The sequence below is a fragment of the Nicotiana sylvestris genome, chromosome 10 (genome assembly GCF_000393655.2).
Source record: "Nicotiana sylvestris chromosome 10, ASM39365v2, whole genome shotgun sequence".
In the NCBI taxonomy this organism is placed as follows: Eukaryota; Viridiplantae; Streptophyta; class Magnoliopsida; order Solanales; family Solanaceae; genus Nicotiana; species Nicotiana sylvestris.
In genome coordinates this window covers 60,686,623-60,709,278 of record NC_091066.1, presented here as the reverse complement: position 1 = coordinate 60,709,278, position 22,656 = coordinate 60,686,623, and positions in this window count along the sequence as shown.

Here is a 22,656-nt window from a genome sequence, read left to right as displayed (position 1 = left end):
GTTTTGTCTGGTTTGAGGTAAGTAATGATTGCAAATGTTGTCTTGAGGGTATGAAACCCCAAATTTCACATCGTTTCACTACTTTGGGCTGACACACAAGCTAGATGACGAGTGTGGGGGCATGCACCGTTGGGGATTGTGACTTGGTCCGTCCCGTACAACTATTTAGTTGCATATTTTATTGAGAACTATTTGATACTATTGTGTTTTGAAATGTATTACTATGTTTTGGGCTTGATGCCATATTTGGGGCTCGTGACAACTGTTTGGACCCCTAGGGGCTTTCTTTACAAATATTCCTCACTGTTTTGATTTAATAAATGTATTCAGTCATGCCAAGATTTACTAATTTCATAACTCAGTCTTATTTACTCCGATTTGATGCATAAATGATATTTTCAGGTTGAGCACCCTATTTTATTATTAGCCCAAGTGGCTTGAGAGGTTTCTAACTGAGTAAGGACGAGGGACTGTATCGTGAGGATATCAGGGGGTCGGGTTGTGTGCCACAACATGTGGTATTGTTGTGTGATGTGAGGCCGAGGGCCTGATTTATTATGCCACGAGATGACTTGTGATAGCGCTTGGGCTGTAGGAACCCCTCCGGAGTCTGAACATCCCTATGAGCGCAGGTATCTAGAGTGAGTGATATGTTGTTGCCCGATGGGCTAATTATGATACATGTTATGCCCAATGGGCTGACTACGAGTGACTGTGAGATAGCCCGAGGGGCTGGTTCTGTTGATATTATGTCCAATGGGCGGTTTATGATACATGTTTTGCCCGAGGGGCTGATTATAATTTTCATCATTTTCACTCTGAACTTCTTTGATTCTCTATTGAAACGGTAGAAAGACATTTTTCAAAGTATTTTTACTAAAACTGAGTTTTTATGAGATAATTGACTTCTACACTATTTTGGAACCATACCGTATTTGTTTTAGTGCTATGACGTGGAATTTTCTGATTTCTTACTACTCAGCTTTCACTTACTTTTATTACTTACTGAGTTGGCGTACTCATATTACTCCTTGCACCTTGTGTGCAGATCCAGGAGTTGCAGGTCTTGATAGCGAGCGCTGATCACCCATTCAGCAGGTCTTGGAGTCAGCAAGGTAGCTGCACGGTGTTCGCAGTCTCTCTTATCTTCCCTAGCATTATATTAGTATTGTTTCTAGACTTTGATAGACTTTATTGTACTTAGACAGACTTTGTAGTTGCTCGTGACTTTTGACACCCCGATATTAGGCTTGTGTTGTTTTCACCCTTGTTATTAGACTCATGTTATGGGATTTTAGTACATTTATAGTTAAAATGTCTTTTGATGAAAATGCTGGTTTGATTTGGGATTTATTTCGGGTGGCCTAGTTTCACTATCGGCGACATCACGTCCGGGTCGGTTTTGGGGACGTGACACTTTATTGTTTACCTTATTTCAAATAGTAGTATTTCGTATACACTTTATTTGTAGACTCTAGTATGCTCATGTATTTGTGACTTAATTTATGGGATATGTTTAGACTGCTCTATGTTGTATTTATCACATCTAATTTAGTTTATTTCAGTTTCGTATTCTTAAGGGCTCTAAAATTGTTAAAAATGGTTAAATAGTTTGCTAATGTTGGCTTGCCTAGCAAGCAGATGTTAGGTGTCATCATGACCCTACGATTGGGATTTTGGGTCTTAACAATTTCGTATTAGAGCACTAGGTTGCTTAGGTCTCACGAGTCATGAGCAAGCTTCGTAGAGTCAGAAGGATCGGTACGGAGACGTCTGTACTTATCTTCTAGAGGCAATAGAGCTTTAGGAAAATTTCACTTCTTTCTTTCTCTATCATGCAACTTTATTCAGTCACTGCAGTTTGACACATTCTATTTTTGTTCTCTCGCAGATGGTGAGGACACTTTGTTCTCTCGCAGATGGTGAGGACACACACAACACCCACAGCGGGGCAGGATCTGGAGCCCTAGGTTGCAGCCACTACCAGGGGTAGGGGTCGAGGTAGAGGTAGAGCTCATTCTAGAGAACACGCAGCAGCACCCATTGAAGTGCCTCATATCGAGCAGGAGGAGGATGTCCCTATTTAGACCGTGCTAGTTGGACAAGCTTAGATCCCAGAGGGATTCATAGCTACTCTCGTACTTAAAGATGTCCTAGTCCACTTAGTGGGCCTTATGGAGAGTGTGGCTAGACCGAAGTATTTTCTATGGCACCAACTGTCTCTCAGGCAGGGGGAGGATCCCAGACTCCTGCTACTCACACTCCAAAGCAGAAGGCTCCCATACATTAGACTCCGATGATTCTAGCAATTGGAGTGGTCAGCCCGTTATTGCTACATAGCCCGGGGAGAGGCCCACGATGTCTTAAGAGGGATTGAAAAGGTTGGATATGTTCACCAAGCTCTTTCCTATTCATTTTGGTGGTACACCTTCTGAGGACCAACATGATTATTTGGACCATTTCCATTAGGTGTTGCGCAATATGGTTATTGTGGATTCAAGTTGAGTCGACTTTGCGGTGTTTTGGATGACTGGATCTACCAACAGATTGTGGAAGGACTATGTTGGAGGTAGACCAGCAGGTTCACCTCCACTCACTTGTGATCAATTCTCACATCTATTTTTGGATAAGTTCATTCCTTTTTCCCTGAGAGAGGAGTACCGTAGCCAGTTTGAGCATCTATAACAGGGTGGCATGACTGTTACCCAGTACGAGACCATATTTATGGACATATATTGCCATCCAACTATCTTGATCCCTATTAAGTGGGGAGGGTGAGGAGATTCATAGATGGACTTACTTTGGTATCAGGCAATAGATTGCCAATGAGACTAGGGATGATATTTCATTCCAACGGGTTGTAGAGATTTCTAGATGGATCGAGAGGATTCGTGGTCAGGGTAGAGAGGCGGTATTTGAGAAGAGGCCTCGTCATTTTGGTGGTTTCAGTGGTGCCTCATCTGGAGGTAGGGGTTCATTTGGTAGAGTCCATCCTCACAAGCCAATTAGTCAGCGCATTAGGTTGCACACAGTGCTTCGGTTGGTTCTTATAGGTTTCAATCTGAGCAGCTAGTATTCAGTAAACCTTCAGCTCATATCAGTGCACCACCACTACAGAGTTACTATGGTGGTCATTCGGGTCATCAAGGATCATCTCAGACTCACCAGTTAGGCCAACCGCAGGGTTGGTTTGAGTGCGGCGACATAGGTTATATCAAGAGGTATTGTCCTAGATTTAGGAGCAGCATTCCACAATAAGGTACTCATGCCATGATTCTGGCACCGATATCTCCACCACTTGTACAAACAACTAGAGGTGGTGGTCAGGCCGTTAGAGATAGAGGCAAGTTGGTTAGAGGTTATCTGAGAGTCGGAGGTCAGAGTCATGGGGCTCAACCTAATTTTGATGCATTCCCATCCAGACCCGAGGCAAAGTCGTTGGATACAGTCATCACAAGTATTATTCTAGTTTACCATAGAGATACATCAGTTTTATCTGATCTGGGTTCCACTTATTCATATGTGTCATTGTATTTTACTTCATATTTGGATATGTCTCGTGATTCTTTAAGTGCTCCTAGTTATAAGTATATGCCTATCAGAGATTCTATTGTGGTAGACCGGGTATATCGTCTTTGGTCACTATCAGGAGTTTTGAGACTATTGTAGTCCTTCTACTTCTTGATATGGTGGATTTTGACGTGATCTCAGGCATGGATTGGTTGTCACCTTATCACGCTATTTTGGATGTCACACCAAGACTGCGACATTCGCCATGCCGGAGTTGCCTCGATTATAGTAGATTAGGCTTATCATATCCTCATCACTACTTCATCTAGGTTAAGCTCAGTACTTACTGAGTACATGAGATTGATTGTACTCTTGCTACACTTCTACACTTGTGCAAATACCGGTGTTGGTCCCAGCGGTGTAAAGAGGAGTTCTTGCCTGGATTTACTTACAACAGGAGACATTAGGTAGAGTTGCTGACGTTCACAATCCTTGAAGTGCTCTTCTATTTTGTCTTCACTGTTTACCTTATTTCAAACAATTGTATTTCGTTCAGAATTTATTTGTAGAACTCTAGTATGCTCATGTTCGTGACTCCAGATTTCTGGGATATGTTTAGATTGCCTACGTTGTATTTATCACATCTAATTTAGTTTATTTCAGTTTTGTATTATTAAGGTTTTGCTTTAAATTGATTAAAAATGGTTAAATAATTTGCTAATATTGTCTTGCCTTGCAAGTTGATGTTAGGTGACATCACGACCCCACGGTTGGAATTTTGGAGCGTGACAAAAGCTAAACATAACTCTTTAGATTTAGTAACCTAACAATACATTTCTTAAAAGCAAAAAAATGTTATAATTAAAGAAGAACTGACTCAACCTAAAATAACTAAAGAACTTGAGCAACTTCATCTTCTAGACCTAACAATATTTGCTTTGACAAATCCGCAATCCAGTTAGTAAAGAAATATCTTCAAGAGATCTGTGTAACGACCTAATCGATTGTTTTGGGCTTTTGCATCCCGTTTTGTGGATTGAGTTCTTGAGTAGCTTCATATGATGTACCACGAGTTGTGTGTATGGCCTGTTTTGGTTTTTGAGTAGTTCGAGATTGATTTGGTAGAATGCTTCTCATTTTAGAAGTTTTAGTTGGAAGAGATAACCGAGGTTTGACTTTTATGAAAACGTCTTCAGAAGGGTATTTAGATAGTTCCAAAGATTCATATGGAAATTTTGGCTTAAGCGCATGCTCTAAATTGTATTTGGAGGTTCCTAGGTTAAATTTGTTATTTTCGCCGAAAGTTTGCAATTTGAAGGTTTAGAAATTTCATAAGTTCTACCATGGTTTGACTTTATGTCTATCAGGTTTGGACTTTACTATCGGGACTTGGATTAGGTCTGCTTTATCGTTTGAAACTTGTGTGCAAAGTTTGACGTCATTCTATGTTGGCTTGATGAGAATCAGACGCTCATTGTGTTTTTAAAAGTTCTTGAGTTTCTTGGCGATTTTTATGTATTTTGGTATTCGATTCATAGTTTTATATGTTATTTTGATGATCCGAGTGCACGAGAAAGTTCGTATAATATTTATATAATTGTGTGAACGTTTGGTGTGGAGCCCTAGGGGCTCAGGTGAGTTTTTGACTCGTTTTGGACTATTTAGTGATTTCTCGTTTTTAGGCTAGTGCTGCAGGTCTCGCAAATGCGATCACCAGTTTGCATTTGTAGTGACCGCATTTGCGAGGAACATATCACATAATGTGAAGCCAGCCTCGCATTTGCGATGGGTATCTGGGCAAGGGGCTGACCGCATTTGCGAACAAATGGTCGCTTTTGTAAAGGGGTCAGGGTTCGCATTTACAAATAGTAAGTCGCTTTTGTGATATCTTCATAGTTTCTCAGAGGTCGCTTTTGCGATGCCTTTTTCGTATTTGCGGTGGGTCGTATTTGCGAACCCCAGATTGCAAATACGACATCTACAGGTGGTACTATGGAAGGAATTTTAGGACTTAGTTTCATTTTATCACATTTTGAGTCCTAGACTCGGTGAGATGTAATTTTAGAAGGGGATTTTCAAAGTTATTGGAAAATTGATTTTAACTTAGTTTTAATTATATAACATGATTAGTTATGAGATTTAACATCTAAATTATGAGATGTGAAGAGAAATTTTTGGGTTTTTTTTACTTTGTTTTGAAAAATAAAAATTTGAGATTTGTTAGTCGAATTGAGCCGGAACACTAAAACCAAACACATATGTGTACTCGTGGAGCTATGGGTAATCAAGATTCACTCTTCGACTCGGGTTTTGACCAGACGATCTGGGGTTGGCTTTTTTGACCTTTGGGAAATTGTGTAAAAATCCTAACTTTATTAATTGAAATTGGTTTTTCTTGCATTGTTTGATGTTATTAAGTCGATTTTGGTTTGATTTGAGCAGAGGGGAGATGAATTTTAAAAGGAAAATTATTTTTGAGAGTTTGTATTTGAGATAAATATCTTGCCTAACATAGTGTGGAGAAAATTATATCTTAGGATTTGGTTTAACTGTTTATTGTATTATGTGTAAACAACGTATATACGAGGTTGCATATGTGTACACGGACGTATATGTGCCTTATGACCGTAGTTGATCCGATGTTGCTTTTATTGCCTTGTACTGATTGAGAGGTCTGTGTACTGTGTGTTTTCACTTTGGGTTAATTACTTGAATCCATGTTACACGTTAGGATTTTATTTCCTAAGTTGGCCAAAGTGGGCATTTGTAAGTTTGTTACTGGATGAGTTAGCTTCCTACTTATATGTTGAACACCCATCCGCATACTTTTTTGTTGAATTGTCCGTGTGCACTATGTTGTCAGATTATGAACTTATGTCTTGGTGACCATTATTGGCATGCTATGTTGTTATAATTGTGGCATACATGTACTTGTTGAGCGGATAGTTGGTGTGTTTGCACGAGGTTTTGTCATGATATTGTTATTGTTGATATTGCTCATATGGCGTGACAAAGTGGGTTATATCGGGTTTGTACATGTGAAAAGATAAGGTGGGATGATTATTAAAACGTGTGTGACGAGACAAGGAGGGCATTTACTTTATTATTGCACACGCGGTGAGATAAGGGTGGCTAGGTGGGGATGATATGTGATAGTTTGGGGGCGTGTTATTGATAATTTTAGTGTGGTGGTAAAAAAAGGTAGTCTTGTTATGCTTATGACTTCTTTGTGTGTGTCATACATTTTCTGTGATTTGTGGCGTTGTTTCCAATGTGCTAATCTATGTCTCTGTTATTACTTGATAATTTGGTTGTCAAGATAGATTTACCTACATGGAGTTGTTATCTCATATTCTGTTGAATGGTTAGTAACGTAACAGATTGAAGTAAAAAGAAAGTTGTTATCATTTATTACTTTATTTGATTTTTAATAAATTCCTCTTGCAAATGTTATTGTAACTAACACGGGTACGATATACGTGGTTGCACGAGGTCTTTGCCGTGCGAGGTGTAACTTGTATTGTGGCATGAGGTCTTTGCCGGGCGAGGTGTGACTTATGTTGTGGCACGAAGTTTTTACCATGCGAAGGTGATTGATAATGTGGGCATGCGATGCCATATGTGTACAATTCTATTTGATGATTTGTTGTTGAAATAGAGCCTTTCCTTGTATTAAATTATTATCACTTGATCTGATTATATTATTTGACTAGTGAATGTCTTGACTTGAACCTCATTACTACTCCACCGATGTTAGTCTTGATACTTATTGGGTACCGATCGTAGTGTACTCATACTATACTTCTGCATATTTTTGTACAAATTCAAGTGTTGGAGATAGCAAATACAGGCAGTAAGAGCTTCTTTGTTCGTGAGGATTCAAGATAGAGCTGCTTTGAACGTCGCAGTCCTTTGGAGTCTTTTCCTTACACTTATATTGTTAATTCTCTATCCGAATAGTACTGCATTTTGAGATATTTTTTGTGTATTTGGTTAAAGTTCGTGACTCTGTACTACCTGGTAATTTATTGTTATTATCGTCGTGTTAGCTTGTATTATCTTTATTTTTGTATTTATATTAAACTTTGCTTCATAATATTATATTTTATTGGTTTAACTGTTGTAAGTGATTGGTTTTAGAGACTAGGTGTCATCACGATCCTTACGGTGGGATTTTGGATCGTGACAATCTGCTTCTTTGATAACTGTTTATTAATTATCAAACCATTTTAAACTCAACTCAGTATTTATTTTCAAAGAAATTTATTAGTAAAAATAAATTATTAGTCGGAGGAAAGGAATACCTATTATTTGTAGTGTTTATTGTAAAGGTGTCGACCTCATTGGATAGATATGCAAGTTATATATATATATATATATATATATATATATATATATATATATATATAGTTTAGGTATTTTTATTATTTTCAATTGCATATAAAGTTCTATCAATGAAAGAAAAAGATAGAGAGAGACTAAGATTTACTTTGAATTTAGAAAAGGCTATTTAATGAATGGAGCGACTCTAAACAACTTGACTAAAAAGAAACCCCAGGTTATCAGATCGTGTCCCGATGTTGGGCTAGTCTGTGCCATTATTGTTTTTTGACCCTAGTATCATGCATATTAGAATTTGAAAGTACGCAGAGCAGAATTCTCCTTAAGCGCCCCAATTATATGGTGTGCTACACAGAACTTTAAAGCACGCAATAATTATAGTGATTGTCGTGAATTTTGCCATAAAAGCTTTAACGAATCACCATAATCTTTTAGCAGTATGGCTGAAATTCAGGCGATTGTCAGAATTTTATGACAAATCCTGACAATTACCATAGTTAATTTGCACTCTAAATTTTCCCAACATTCTTCATACTTTTCGCCATCGAGCAAAATTCTACTCACCGCGCTTTAAAATATGTCGTGGGTATTTTTTTTAAATATTTCTTAACTGAGTCAAAATATAAATAATAGTTTAAAGAATGTCCGTTCAACGTCATTTTTTGTATGTTGTTCATGCTCCATTTGAAGGTGCCAATTTTAGCTTATCCAGCATCGGTTTTGGGATGGGATCTGATGAGCTGTCTTTTATGGTTAAATCTCACATTAATTTTTAACTTTTAATGCCAAATTATTTGTTTAATGTAAAAATATAGTATTATATACCGGTAAGTATTTACCTAATGTAACAAAGAAAAAATTTAATAAAGGAAATAAACTCAATATTAATAGTAGAGGTCCATTTGTACATGCATGTCAATTTTGAGGTGATGAATTTCTTTCCTGATTTCCGTCTTCGATCCCCACTCCTCCAACTCCCCCTAATAATGTAATTGACGTGATGCTCGTGGTTCTATTTCTCTCCGAATGCAGACTAACTTTTTGAAAGAATCTATCAGAAACCAATGTCTTTTTTTACAAAACAATTTTACAGTTTTTTTTTTGTCATAGAAAAAACACAAGTCACGTTCAGATCGAATTTCCTTGCATCATTTTTTTAAGTTACAAAATCTTACGTTGTTTCCAGAAATTCCGCACTGGATGAAAACAACTTAAAAAGCGTGATTCATATCAATCGTTTGTTCATACATAAATGGTCCATACAATCTCAGTAATTAACTGTTATTAAATGGTCCATATAAGTGTTCAGTCATAAATGAGTTGTATGGGAACGGCTCTTTGACGTTGGTGACATAACATCTCACTCAAATGATTAAGAACAATGTCAGAACTACTAATATCGAACTTTACTTTCCATAATAAATACTAAATGTTGACGGGCATAAGATTTCTTTGAAATCAGTAAAGTTAAAAGCGATATTTTTAGAGTTCACTTCGTAACACTAATCTCTCTTGTTGATTTATTCAATTAAATATCTCACTCATTGATTTCTTTGTAACAATTCTATTATTTTACTTATCACTAATATAAAATATAACTAGTTTACGAACTTAACCATATTATTATACTCTTTTGTTTAACTAATTTATGTACAATATTGAGTGTGTCTATTGAGTAAAGCATTGTCTGTAAAAATCAATAAAGGACACGAGACAATCAGCAATGTTGTCTACATGTTGTTGAGTAAACTCTTTTTCTCATGCATCAGAAAGTCATCTTTTGTCCGATGATAAATCAATTTAATTATTCCTTTCTTGTTTTGTTATATAGGATTGGTACCATGTAGAACAATATGATAACCCAAAAGGTCATCTCGCGTATTAGAACTCAATTCGGGGTTCCGAGATCTTCAAAACTTCATCTTACTTTTCTCGATTTGCGTGCACAATTCTGACACGTTTCCGGAAAGCCTTTATGTGAAAGTTTAAGAAAATAATAAGTTTTGCCTTCAAAAGTTGATTTTAGTTGAATTCGGCATTTTGAGTAAACCGACCCGGACCCGTATTTTGACGGTCCCGGAGGGTCCGTAGTAAACTATGGGACTTGGGCATATTCCCGGAATCGAATTTCGATGTCCCTAACCCGAGAAATGAATTTTTGATGAAAATTATTACACCGAAATTATAATGGTTATGAGAAAATGGTTAATAGTTGATCTCGTTGGTATCGGGTCCATATTTTAATTTCGGAGCCCGGTACAGGTCCGTTATGATATTTATACCATATCTGTGAAATTTGGTAAGAAACGGAATTGATTTGACGTGGTTCATACCTTTGGTTGAGAAAATAGAAGTTTTGAAACTTTCTTGAAAATTTCATGCAATTTGATGCTAAATTCATAGTACTACGTGTTATTTTAGCCATTTGATCACACGAGCAAGTTCGTATGATGTTTTAAGATTTGTGTGCATGTTTGGTTTGGAGCCCCGAGGGCTCAGGTGAGTTTCGGATAGGCTACAGAATGTTTTAGACTTAGAAATCTGGTATGTTTTGCTGTAGTCAGTGTTTCTGGTTTTTCTTCTTTGCGTTTGCGAAGATACTCTCGCGAAGCCGAAGTGTAACCTGGGCTGGGGAGGGGATTGTTCATCACGAACGTGAAGCCATGGTCGCAAACGCGGAGCACTGAGGGGTTACTCGTCGCGAACGCGACCGGCATCACGCGAACGCGACCGGCATCATGCGAACGCGTATAGTAAAATGGAGGCGGGTTGGGGAATCATTGAGTTGCTCTTCGCAAAAGCGGTCCTAGGCCTGCGAACACGATTGTCAGGGGGGACAGACCATCGCGAACGCGAGAAGCTCTTCGCGAATGCGAAGGCCCTTCTAGCCTCATTGCATCGCGAACGTGACAGGTCCATCGCGAACGCGATAAAAACCTGTCCAGTGTTTTCAAAACAGAATAAAACACGGGATTAGACCATTCTTTCATATTTTTAAAAACTAGAAGGCATAGAGGTGATTTTCAAGAGACAACTTCTTCCCCAAAGTGTTGGTAAATAATTCTAAACTACTTTATTTCAATTACCCGTTGCATTTCATCAATTTTTAAACTAAAATCTTGGGTATTCATGGTGGAAATTGGGGGTTTCGGTAGAATTAGGAATTTTTGTATAATTGAAATTTAGACCACAATTTGATGTAGGATTCCAAAACTACTTATATATTTGGGCTCGGGGATGAATGAGTGAATGGATTTTGGTCCAAACCTCGAGTTTTGACCAAGCGAGCCCGGGGTCGAGTTTTGAGTTTTTGGGAAAAATGTTGGAAAACTTATAATTGTGCATCGGAATTGGTTTCTTTAGCGATAGTTGATATTATTAAGTTAATTATGACTAGGTACAAGTGGTTCGGAGGTGGAAACTAAGGGAAAAGCGGTGATTGAGGCTTGAGTTCGGCCGTGGAATGGAGGTAAGTGGTGTGGCTAACCTTAGCTTGAGGGATTAGGTGTTGTTGCCTTATTTGCTATGTGTTTGGTTGTTGAGTACGACATATAAGTTAGGTGACGAGTACCTATATGTTGTCATCGAGTTATAGCATGCGAGTGAGTTTTATACTTGTGACTGTTGTATTCTTTATTCGTATTGTTCATGCTTAAACTGATTATTCTTCATGTTAAACAAATCTTATCATGTTTTCTTAGAATTAAATATTGGTTGAGTATTGACTCAAGTTGAGATTTATATTATAAAGTTAAATATTGAAACGAGGTTGGTTATTGATGATTCCTTTGCTAGGTTGTTATTGTTCTGTTGTTTGGGTGAGGAAGAGTATAAATCACGAAGGGTGATGTCGTGCAATGTATTGTGAGTGAGTGTTAATTCACGAAGGGTGATGCCGTGCCATATTCTATGAGTGATAATGCACGAAGGGTGATGTCGTGCCATGCTATGAGAGGGTTAATGCACGAAGGGTGATACCGTTTCATGTTATGAGAGAGCTAATGCACGAAGGGTGATGTTGTGCCGTTTCTGTTGTTTCTTATGGTAAGAATGAGAGTAAAAGTACGAAGGGTGATGTCGTGTACTTGTTTGTTGTGTTATTACTTTCATAGGTGCAAGGCACATTATTTACTGTGTTTCTTTATTGTAATATTTTAGGTTGATATTCCCCTCAGCATGTTTCTCCCCCTTCACGTTAATATCTGATAAATTCCCATTTATTGTTATTTTCTCGTATATGATTTAACTTCACAGGTTCTTGTTATTGTCGTGTCCTAGCCTCGTCACTACTTTATCGAGGTTAGGTTCGGCACTTACCAGTAGATGGGGTCAGTTATACTGATACTGTACTCAGCATTTTCTGTGCAGATATGGGTACTAGACCTCGCTGATCAGAGTTGGATTGCTGCCTTCAGTCCATCAAGAGACCAAAGGTAGATTTGCCGGCGTTCGCAGACCCTGGAGTCCCTTTCCATTTATTCAAGGCTTCCTGTTTTCTTTTAATTCGAGAACAGATGTACTTTCTTTAAATCAGTATTTGTAGTAACACTTAGAAGTTCGTGGATTGTGACACCAGATTTTGGGTAGTCGTGTATTAGCGTTTGGATTATTATAAACTTCCGCACTTCTATACTATGTTTTGGTTTAATTATTGTTATTTACTGTTTTGGATAGTGGTTGGCGTTTTAGATCTTTATCTGTTGGCTTGTCTAGCATTCCAAAGTTAGGCTCAATCACGATCCTGAGTGTAGAAAATTTGGGCCGTGACAAGTTGGTATCAGAGTACTAGGTTGCCTAGGTCTCATAATTCACGAACAATCTAGGTAGAGTCTGAGGGATTGGTGCAGAGACATATGTGCCTATCCCCTAGAGGCTATAGTGTTTGAGAACAACTTCACTTCTATTCTTCTCTATCGTGCGATTTGATTTCTCAATGCTAATTGAACTTTCTACTCTTGTTCTTTCGCAGATGGCGAGAACACATACCGCTTCATTAGCTGATCAGATGCTCGAACCCCCAGTGGCAGCTCCTACGAGGGGTAGAGGACGAGGCCGAGGCCATGACAGAGGACGAGGCAGGGGCAAGGCTCAGCCTAGAGCTCGGGAAGCAGCACCAGTAGCGGAGCCTCAGGTGGAGTTTGATGATGAGGTTCCGGCCCAGACCGTTCCGGCAGGGCCAGCTCAGGTTCTCGAGGGGTTCATCGCCACCCCAGTGCTGCAAGATGCTTTGGTCCGCCTGGTGGGCCTTATGGAGAAAGTAGCTCAGACCGGCACATTTCCTGTAGCACCAGCTGTCTCTCAGGCTGGGGGAGGAGCCCTGACTCCCGCTACCCACACTCCGGAGCAGATGGTTCCTCAGTTTCAAACTCTGGCAGCTCCGCTAGTTGGAGTAGTTCAGCCAGCTATTGCGGCACAGGTCGCTGGTGGATCAGCCATATCTTCTGAGGCTTTGTTGAGGTTAGACAAGTTCACCAAGCTTTTTCTGGTTCATTTTTGTGGGGCAGCTTCTGAGGACCCACAAGATTATCTTGACCGTTGCCATGAGGTATTGCGGAACATGGGGATAGTGGAGACCAATGAGGTCAACTTTGTTGTATTCTAGATGATAGGGTCCGCCAAGAGATGGTGGAATGATTTTGGGTTGATTAGACCAGTCGGGCCACATGCCTTAACTTGGGACTAGTTCTCTCAGCTATTTCTCGAGAAGCTCCTTCCTATCACTCAGAGAGAGGACTATCGCAGGCGGTTCGAGCATCTTTAGTAGGGTTATATGACTGTCATTCAGTACGAAACTAGGTTCGCTGATTTGGCCCATCATGCTCTTCTTATACTTCTTACCGAGAGAGAAAGGGTGAGGAGGTTTATTGAGGGACTCGCTCAACCTATCAGATTGCAGATGGCTAAGGAGATAGGGAGTGAGATTTCTTTCCAGGATGCGGCCAATGTGGCCAGGCGGGTTGAGATGGTTATAGCTCAGGGGAGTGGTCAGGGGTCTGATAAGATGCCTCATCATTTGGGTAGGTTCAATAGTGCCTCATCTGGAGGCAGGGAATCTTTTGGTGTAGGCCATCCTCCCAGGCTGTTTCATTCAGCACTTCAGGCTTCTCATGGTGCTTCAGGTGGTCGTGGCTCTTATATGCATTATTCAGATCAGCTACCCTACAGTGCACCACCAGCTCCTATCAGTGCACCTCCGCTCTAGAGTTTCAGGGTGGTTACCCAGGCCATTAGGGTCAGTTTCAGGGTCAGCAGTCTCAGCAGCTGAGGTCTTGTTATACTTGTGGCGATATGAGGCACATTGGTAGGTATTTCCCTTGAGCATCGAGCAGTTCTCAACATCAGGGTTCTCGTACCATGGTCTCGGCAATGGGTGTTCCACTGCCCGCTCAGTTAGGTAGAGGTAGGGGTCAGACAGCTAGAGGTTGAGGTCCAGGTGTTGGAGGTGGAGGTCAGACCGCTAGAGGTGGAGGCCAGCTAGCAGGAGGCCGTCCCAGGAATGCAGTTTAGATTGTGGGGGCCCAACCCTGATGTTATGCTTTCCCAGCCAGGCCTGAGGCTGAGGCATCTGATGCCATTACAGTAGGGATGCATCAGTATTATTTGACCCATGATCTACTTATTCGTATGTATCATCTTACTTTGCTTCATATTTTGTCTTGCCTCGTGGTTCTTTAAGTTCTCCCGTGCATGTGTACACAATGGTGGGTGATTCTATTATTGTAGATCATGTCTATCGCTCGTGTGTTGTTATTATTGGGGGTCTTGAGACCAACATAGATCTCCTACTTCTCGATATGGTTGATTTTGATATCATTTTGGGGATGGATCTGATGTCACCTTATCATGCTATATTGGACTGTCACACCAAGATTGTGATCTTAGCTTTGCGGGGGTTGCTTCGATTGGAGGGGAGAGGGACTCTTGGTCATTCTACCAGTAGGGTTATTTCTTATATGAAGGCTCGACGTATGGTCAAGAAGGGGTGTTTGGCTTATTTGGCTTATGTTCGTGATTCCAGTGCAGAGGTTCCTACAGACTTGCCAGGGATGCCACCCGACAAGGATATTAACTTTTGCATTGATTGGGCTCCGGGCACTCAACCCATTTCTATTCTGCCATATCGAATGGCCCTGCCATAGTTGAAAGAATTGAAGGAGCAGTTGCAAGATTTGCTTGATAAGGGTTTTATTAGGCCTAGTGTCTCGCCTTGGGGTGTGCCAGTGTTGTTTGTCAAGAAAAAGGATGGATCAATGAGGATGTGCATAGATTTTGGCAGTTGAACAAAATCACCATTAAGAACAAGGATCCATTGCCGAAGATTGATGACTTATATGATCAGCTTCAGGGTGCCAAGGTGTTTTCAAAGATCGATTTGAGGTCTAGCTATCATCAGTTGAGGATTAGGGCATCCGATGTCCCTAAGATAACTTTTCGCACTCGGTATGGGCATTTTGAGTATTTAGTGATGTCATTTGGGTTGACAAATGCCCCAGCACCATTTATGGATTTGATGAACCGGATATTCAAGTCCTATATGGATTTTTTCGTGATTGTTTTTATTGATGATATCTTGATCTACTCCCGCAGCCAAGAGGAGCAGGAGCATCATCTTTAGATCGTTCTTCGGACTCTGAGAGACAGCCAATTATATGCTATGTTTTCGAAATGCGAGTATTAGTTGAGTTCAGTTGCATTCCTGGGTCACGTTGTATCAGCAAAGGGTATCCAGGTGGATCCTAAGAAGATTGAGGTAGTCAAGGACTGCACCAGACCCACATTAGCTACAAAAATCCAGAGTTTCTTGAGTTTAGGGGGTTAGTACCGTCGGTTTGTGGAAGGGTTTTCATCTATAGCAGCCTCGATGACCAGATTCACCTAGAAAGGTGCCCCGTTCAGGTGGTCGGACGAGTGTGAGGCGAGCTTTCAGAAGCTCATGACAGCTTTGACTACGGCGTCGGTGTTGATGTTGTCCACTGGTTCAGGGCCATATACAGTATATTGTGATGCATCTCGTATTGGACTTGGTGTAGTATTGATGCAGGGTGGCAAGGTTATTGTATATGCTTCATGATAGTTGAAGATCCACGAGAAGAATTATCTAGTTCATGACTTGGAGCTAGCAGCCGTTGTTCACGCGCTGAAGATTTGGAGGCATTATCCATATGGCGTGTCATGTGAGGTGTTCACGGATCATAAGAGTTTGCATTACTTGTTCAAGCAAAAGGAGCTCAATTTGAGGTAGAGAAGGTGGTTGGAGCTATTGAAGGACTATGATATCACCATCTTATATCATCCTGGGAAGGCCAATATGGTGGCCGATGCTTTAAGTAGGAAGTCAGCTAGTATGGGCAGTCTCGGGCATATTCTAGTCGGAGAGAGACCGCTTGCTTTAGATGTTCAAGCTTTGGCCAATCAGTTTGTTAGGTTGGATGTTTTTCAGCCTAGTCGTGTTTTAGCATGCACAGTCGTTCGGTCTTCATTGCTTTAGTGTATTAGAGAGGCAATATGATGATCCTCATTTGCTTGTCCTTAAGGACACAGTGCATCACGGTGATGGCAAGCAGGTTACGGATGGAGATGATGGAGTTTTGAGGATGTAGTGTCGTGTTTGTGTGCCTAATGTGGATGGGCTTCGTGAGTTGATTCTAGAGGAGGCTCACAGTTCCCGGTATTTTATTCATTTGGGCACCGCTAAGATGTATCAAGACTTGCGGCAGCATTATAGGTGGAGGAGGATGAAGAAGGATATTGTTGCATATGTAGCTCGGTGTTTGAATTGTCAGCAAGTGAAGTACTAGCATCAGAGACCGGTGGTTTGCTTCAGAAGATTGAGATTCCTGAGTGAAAATGGAAGCATATCACTATGGACTTCGTTGTTGGACTCCCACGAGCTTAGAGGAAGTTAGATGCAGTGTTGGCCCAAGTAAAAGTTAAGTTTTGAAGATTGACAAAGGAACTCAGACATGAACCAGGTCCCTCCCTCAGGTGCACAAAAATGGGCAGATTCGAGCCTATGGGTTGTACGTGAAGGAGATAAGCTTAACTCGGTATATTTAATATCTCCTGATCGAAAAGGTTGCATAATTGATAAGGAGAAGGACTCCGTAATCAAAGAGAACACTATCCAAGATAGGGAAGAAGTTAGAAGTTGAAATTAACTAGAACTCTTCCACCAAGGAAGAGTTGCATCACAACTCTAGTTATTTCTTCATCTACTAACTCTATAAATTGCACGATGTTCTCACATTACAGGTGTTGCACAAAAACACATAAGTTAAACGTGAATTGAGAGCAAAATAGCAAGGCTTTTTGCAAGTAGTTCGTGTGTGATTCAAGTGTGCGAACTTGAAGCTACATGAACCAGATTGAAGAACCAGCTCCATAAAGAGTTTTATGTGTCTTTCTTTATTTCTAGTTCAATTTTAGTAGGTGTTTTTATATTGTACCTTTCATCTTTATCTAGAAGCAATTGTAATAGGTATTTTGAGTATTCAAGTTAGAGTTAACTTGATGTTGTCGCAATAGTTAGAGGCTAGTTGCTACAACGGGATTAGAGATAATCCTTAGGTTTACAAAGAGTTTTGTAAATGGTGTTTTAGCTCGATGATTTAGTGAAGTGTTGGGGAAAATCCTACTGAGTAGTAGGGCGTGGTTTTTTCACCTTTTGAGTCGGGTGTTTTTCACGTAAAAATACTTGTGTTCTTTACTTTCTACATTTATTATTCCACAGCAGTAGCAGAAGGAACACATAGAAGAACCAGGTCCTTCCATAATCAGTTTAAGCGAAATATTGGTCACCACACAAATCACCCTCCCCCCTCTTGTATGGTATTGAAGTATAAAACATCAATTGGTATTAGAGTAGGTTATCCTTGAAGAGGCTAACACCTTAGGAACAGATCAAGATGAGTGCACCATCTGGAAACTGGGAAGGACAATCCACTGATAGGCCTCCACTCTTTAATGGCCAGTACTACTCTTGGTGGAAAAATAAGATGAGAGATCACATCATCGGAGAAGACTATGAGCTATGGGACATTGTCAATGAAGGTCCCCTGGCTACCTTGAAGAAGAATGCTGAAGGAGTAGATGTGCCAAAAACAAGAGCTGACTGCAATGCTGTGGACTTGAGGAAATGGGAAAAGAATGCTAAGGCCAAGAAATGGCTTGTGTGTGGACTTGGTCCAGATGAGTACAGTAGAATTCAAAGTTGTACCACTGCTAAGGAAATTTGGGACACTCTGCAAGTGGCTCATGAAGGAATATCTCAAGTGAAGAGGTCTAGAGGAACACTGCTATATTCTTAATATGAGAATTTCACCATGAAGGAAGGGGAAACCATCCTTAAGATGTATACAAGGTTTACCACACTGACAAATGAGCTTAAGTCTCTTGGAAGGGTTATTCTTGAAGAAGACAAAGTTGAGAATATTTTGACAAGGGTTCTGCCAGTCTCTTGGGAAAGCAAAATCACTCATATTCAGGAATCAAAGAACATTGCCACTCTTAAGTTGGATGAGCTAATTGAAAATCTCACTGCCTATGAACTTAGAAGGCAAACCATAAAGATGGATGCACCCAAGAAGGAAAGGAGCCTAGCATTCAGAATCACTGAAGGTGCTGATCTAGAAGAGGAAGAAATGATCATGATCACAAAGGACTTCAAGAAGTACCGAATGAAAGGAAAGTGTCCTTCAAGAAGTGGAAGCTACAGCAAACCAAGGGTTCCTGAAAAACAAACCAATGAGGGGTGTTACAAGTATGGGAAGACTGATCACCACATCAAAAACTGCCCTCAATGGGAAATAGAATGGAAGAAGGAAAAAGTTGAACGAAGGAACAGGAAGAAGAAACAGGTTCAACCCAAGAAGAACAAATGTTCAACAAAGGCTATGGTTGGTGCCGGGGGAGAGAGCTCAGATGAGGACTTAGAGGGTGAAGATGGAGATGAACAAGCACTTATGGAAATTGGAGAATCCGATGGGGAATCTGAGGTAAGTATAATTCATCTCAAAGACAAAATTAAATTGTTGTCTAAAGAAAGGCTATCTGAGTTACTCCTATATTTCATTGATGAATCTGAGGATCTAAACAATGAAAAGGAACAACTGCTAAGTGCAAAAATCTGGAACTTAGGGCTAGTGAAAGTGAAAGTAAAAATGTTGAGTTAAAGAACCAGGTTTATGAACTTGACACAACCGTCCTATATTTTAGATCTGAAATCTTAAATTGAAATTAGGAACTGGTAAAAATAAAAATCAGACACAACTCACTTTAGAAGAAAATGTAGGAAAAATGAAAGATGAACTGTACAAAAGAAATGAGCAGATAAGAGTCCTAAAGGAGGACCTAAGCAAGGCCAAGCATGAGCTAGACAGAACCTGTAAATGGAACAGGTCCTCCGATGCACTTTCATGACTACAAGAACACCATAGTAGCAATAAGAGAGGACTTGGCTACGGGACCTCTGCACCTAAGTGGGATCCTAAAATCAAGTACCTCACACTTCCTGAGAATAAAATTTGCACACACTGTGGTAAAATTGGTCACTATAAAAGTGAATGTATTGCAAAAGAAAAGGCTGGTCAAAAGAATAAAGAATTTGTTCAAGGGAAAAACAGGTTGCCAGGTTGGGCTAAAAAGAATCTGATTCACCCTTTTGCCTATAAAAAGGGACCCAAACTAGTTTGGGTTCCTAAGACTAACCCTTGATTTCCTTTTACGGGTCCAAGTGAAGGGGAGCAGCCATATATGGTACATGAATAGTGGCTGCTTAAAGCATATAACAGGAAGCAAGAACCAGATCCTTTTATTTGAGGACCTTAAAGGAGGTAATGTCTCCTTTGGAAATGGGAAGAAAGGTGAGATCATTGGGTTTAGAAAGATAGGTAAGGTTGATTCTCACTCTATTGAGAATGTCTACTTGATAGATGTCCTGAAGTACAGTCTAATCAGCATATTACAATTATGTGATAGAGGTAACTTGGTAGCATTCACCTCTACAAAATGTTTTGTGATTTATCTTACCACTGACAAGATTGTTTTGCAGGAAAAAAAAGTAAAAATACATACATTGTAGATTTATCCACATTTTCAGAAAATGAACTTACTTGCTTAAGTGTATTGGACAATGATCCCCTCCTTTGGCACAAGAGACTTTGACATGCAAGTCTGAGTCCACTCAACAAATTAGTCTCTAAGGATCTAGTGATAGGGCTGCCTAACATCAAGTTCAAGGAAGACAAAGTTTGTGAGGCTTGTAGAAGGGGGAAGCAGGTAAGATCCTCTTTTAAATGCAAGAAAGTGGTAAGCACCACCAGAACGATGGAACTGGTCCATATGGATCTCTGTGGTCCAATGAGAACATTAAGCAGATGTGGTAAAGATATGTGATGGTGCTTGTTGATGATTACTCTAGGTTTACTTGGACATTATTTTTAACATCTAAAGATGAAGCATTTGACATGTTTACTTCTTTTGTTAGAAAAACTCAGAAACAACTAGGTAATCAACTTGCATCAATTAGGTCTGATCATGGAACTGAATTTGAAAATGCTAAGTTTGCTTAATTTTTGCATGCTACATCATAAATATCTTCATGACTATACCTCTTATTAAGAAGATTCCCTATGAGTCACTTAAAGGGAGAAAACTAAATATATCCCATCTTAGGGCATTTAGATGCAGGTGCTTTGTGCACAATAATGGCAAAGACTCCCTAGGTAAGTATGATCCCAAAAGTGATGAGGGAGTATTCTTGGGATATTCTTCACATAGTAAAGCTTATAAGATATATAGTAAAAGAACTACGTGTGTAGAAAAAATGTATCTGTTAACATTCTTTCTAAGAGGCAGGAACAAGATAATGAAGAGATTGGGCTGATAAGAAATTCAAATGGTGAAACCACAGTCCAGCTTGAAGATGCATCACAAAAAGGAACAAGTGATGGAATAGGTCCTTCCACCCAAGGCAACATGACAGGGGAACTGACTAGAGAGGAACTGAACCTCAAACCTCGAGGGAACCTATCCATGAACCTATTCCCCAGTAACAAAACCAAGAAGGAACATCCAAAGAAATTGACACTCCTATTGAAACATCCACGAAATTGGATACAGATGAACCTGGTTCATCTGTTGATCAGAAGTTGTATAGGGGAATGATTGGTTCTCTTTTGTATCTTACTGCTAGCAGACCTGACATAATTTTCAGAATAGGTCTTTGTGCTCGATTTCAGGAAAATCCAAAGAAGTCCCACTTGACTGTTGTCAAGAGAATATTGAGATACTTGAAAGGCACCATTGACCTTTGCCTTTGGTATCCAAAAGGTAGTAATCTTAACTTAGTGGGATATGCTGACGCTGATTATGCAGGTTTCCTTATGGATAGGAAGAGCACCTCAGGTATGACACACTTCCTTGGTTCATGTCTTGTGTCATGGGCTACTAAAAAGCAAATTTCAGTGGCCTTATCTACTGCTGAAGTTGAGTACGTTGTTGATGCTTCATGTTGTGCTCAATTATTGTGGATCAAGAAGCAATTAATGGACTTTGGAATTGATGTTGGTTTCATCCTTATTTTTTGTGATAACACTAGTGCTATTAGTATGACAAAGAACACGATTCATCATAAGAGAACTAAGCACATAGATGTTAGGCAGCATTTTTTGAGTGACAGAGAAAGGCTTGATCACTGTGGAGTTTTGTGCTACTGACAAGCAAATTGCTGACATCTTCACAAAAGCCTTATGTAGAGATCACTTTGAGAGGAACATGTTGGAATTAGGAATGATTAAGATCACCTAAAATGACTAGTTCAAGGTTAAATGAAAAAAAATGAAAAAAAATTTGAAAAACATTTGATTAGAAAGTCTGTAAATTGTGTATAATTAGATTAAATCTTGCTCAGTCTCATACTTTCCATAGTATACTCTTGTGCCATGTGTTAAAATGACTCATTAATCTCTAATGATATTTTCTCTATTTTGGCAAATTTAGACTTATACAAGAGAATTATCAGTGAAGAACCTAGTTCATCAAGATAACACGGTATGTTTTCTACACTCTGCATAATTTGAAATAACTATATTTGGATTATGAGCAGAGTCCTACCAAATACCAAAATTCTTTTGAACTTATCCATTACAAGTGAACCAGTTACGTTCAAGACTACTGACTGCATTAAACTACCTAGATTCTTTTAAGTCTGCTACTCAGGGGGAAGAAAGTGGTTCGTGTGAAAATGAACAAGTATCTTCTGCTTCTAAAGTTTCTCCTGAGATAATTTCTAAAGTTGCTGCAAATTTGGAGAATAGATTTGTAGGATCTATAGCAGGTGTTGAGACTACAGAATCTGGAGAAGTTGGTGGTAAAAATAAAAAAGAAAAAAAGGAGAGCAAGGATGCTACGAGTACTGTGAGGGGAAAAGGGACAAGAGTGGATGATTCTTCACCTACTCCTGTGAGTTTAACCAAAATACAGGTGCAATGGTTGTTTGGGGAGATGAACCTGATTCATCTTTAGAGGAAACCCTCGCAAACCTGCTAAAGAAACTGACTGAAAGCTAAAATCCAGCTTCTTGATAGAGTTATCAATGGCACAAAAACTCATACCATTTCCTATGGCTTCATTCTCACAACTGTGCTTGCACATTTCAATATACCTATGAAAAAGTGGGAGTTTAGTACAAATATGGATCAATTTTGGGTAAATACTCTGGTTGCTTGCGATTATGAAGTCAATGTCACTCCTAAAGAACCTAGTTCATCCAAAAAAGTACCAGTGAATAGCAAGGTAAGAGCTTTG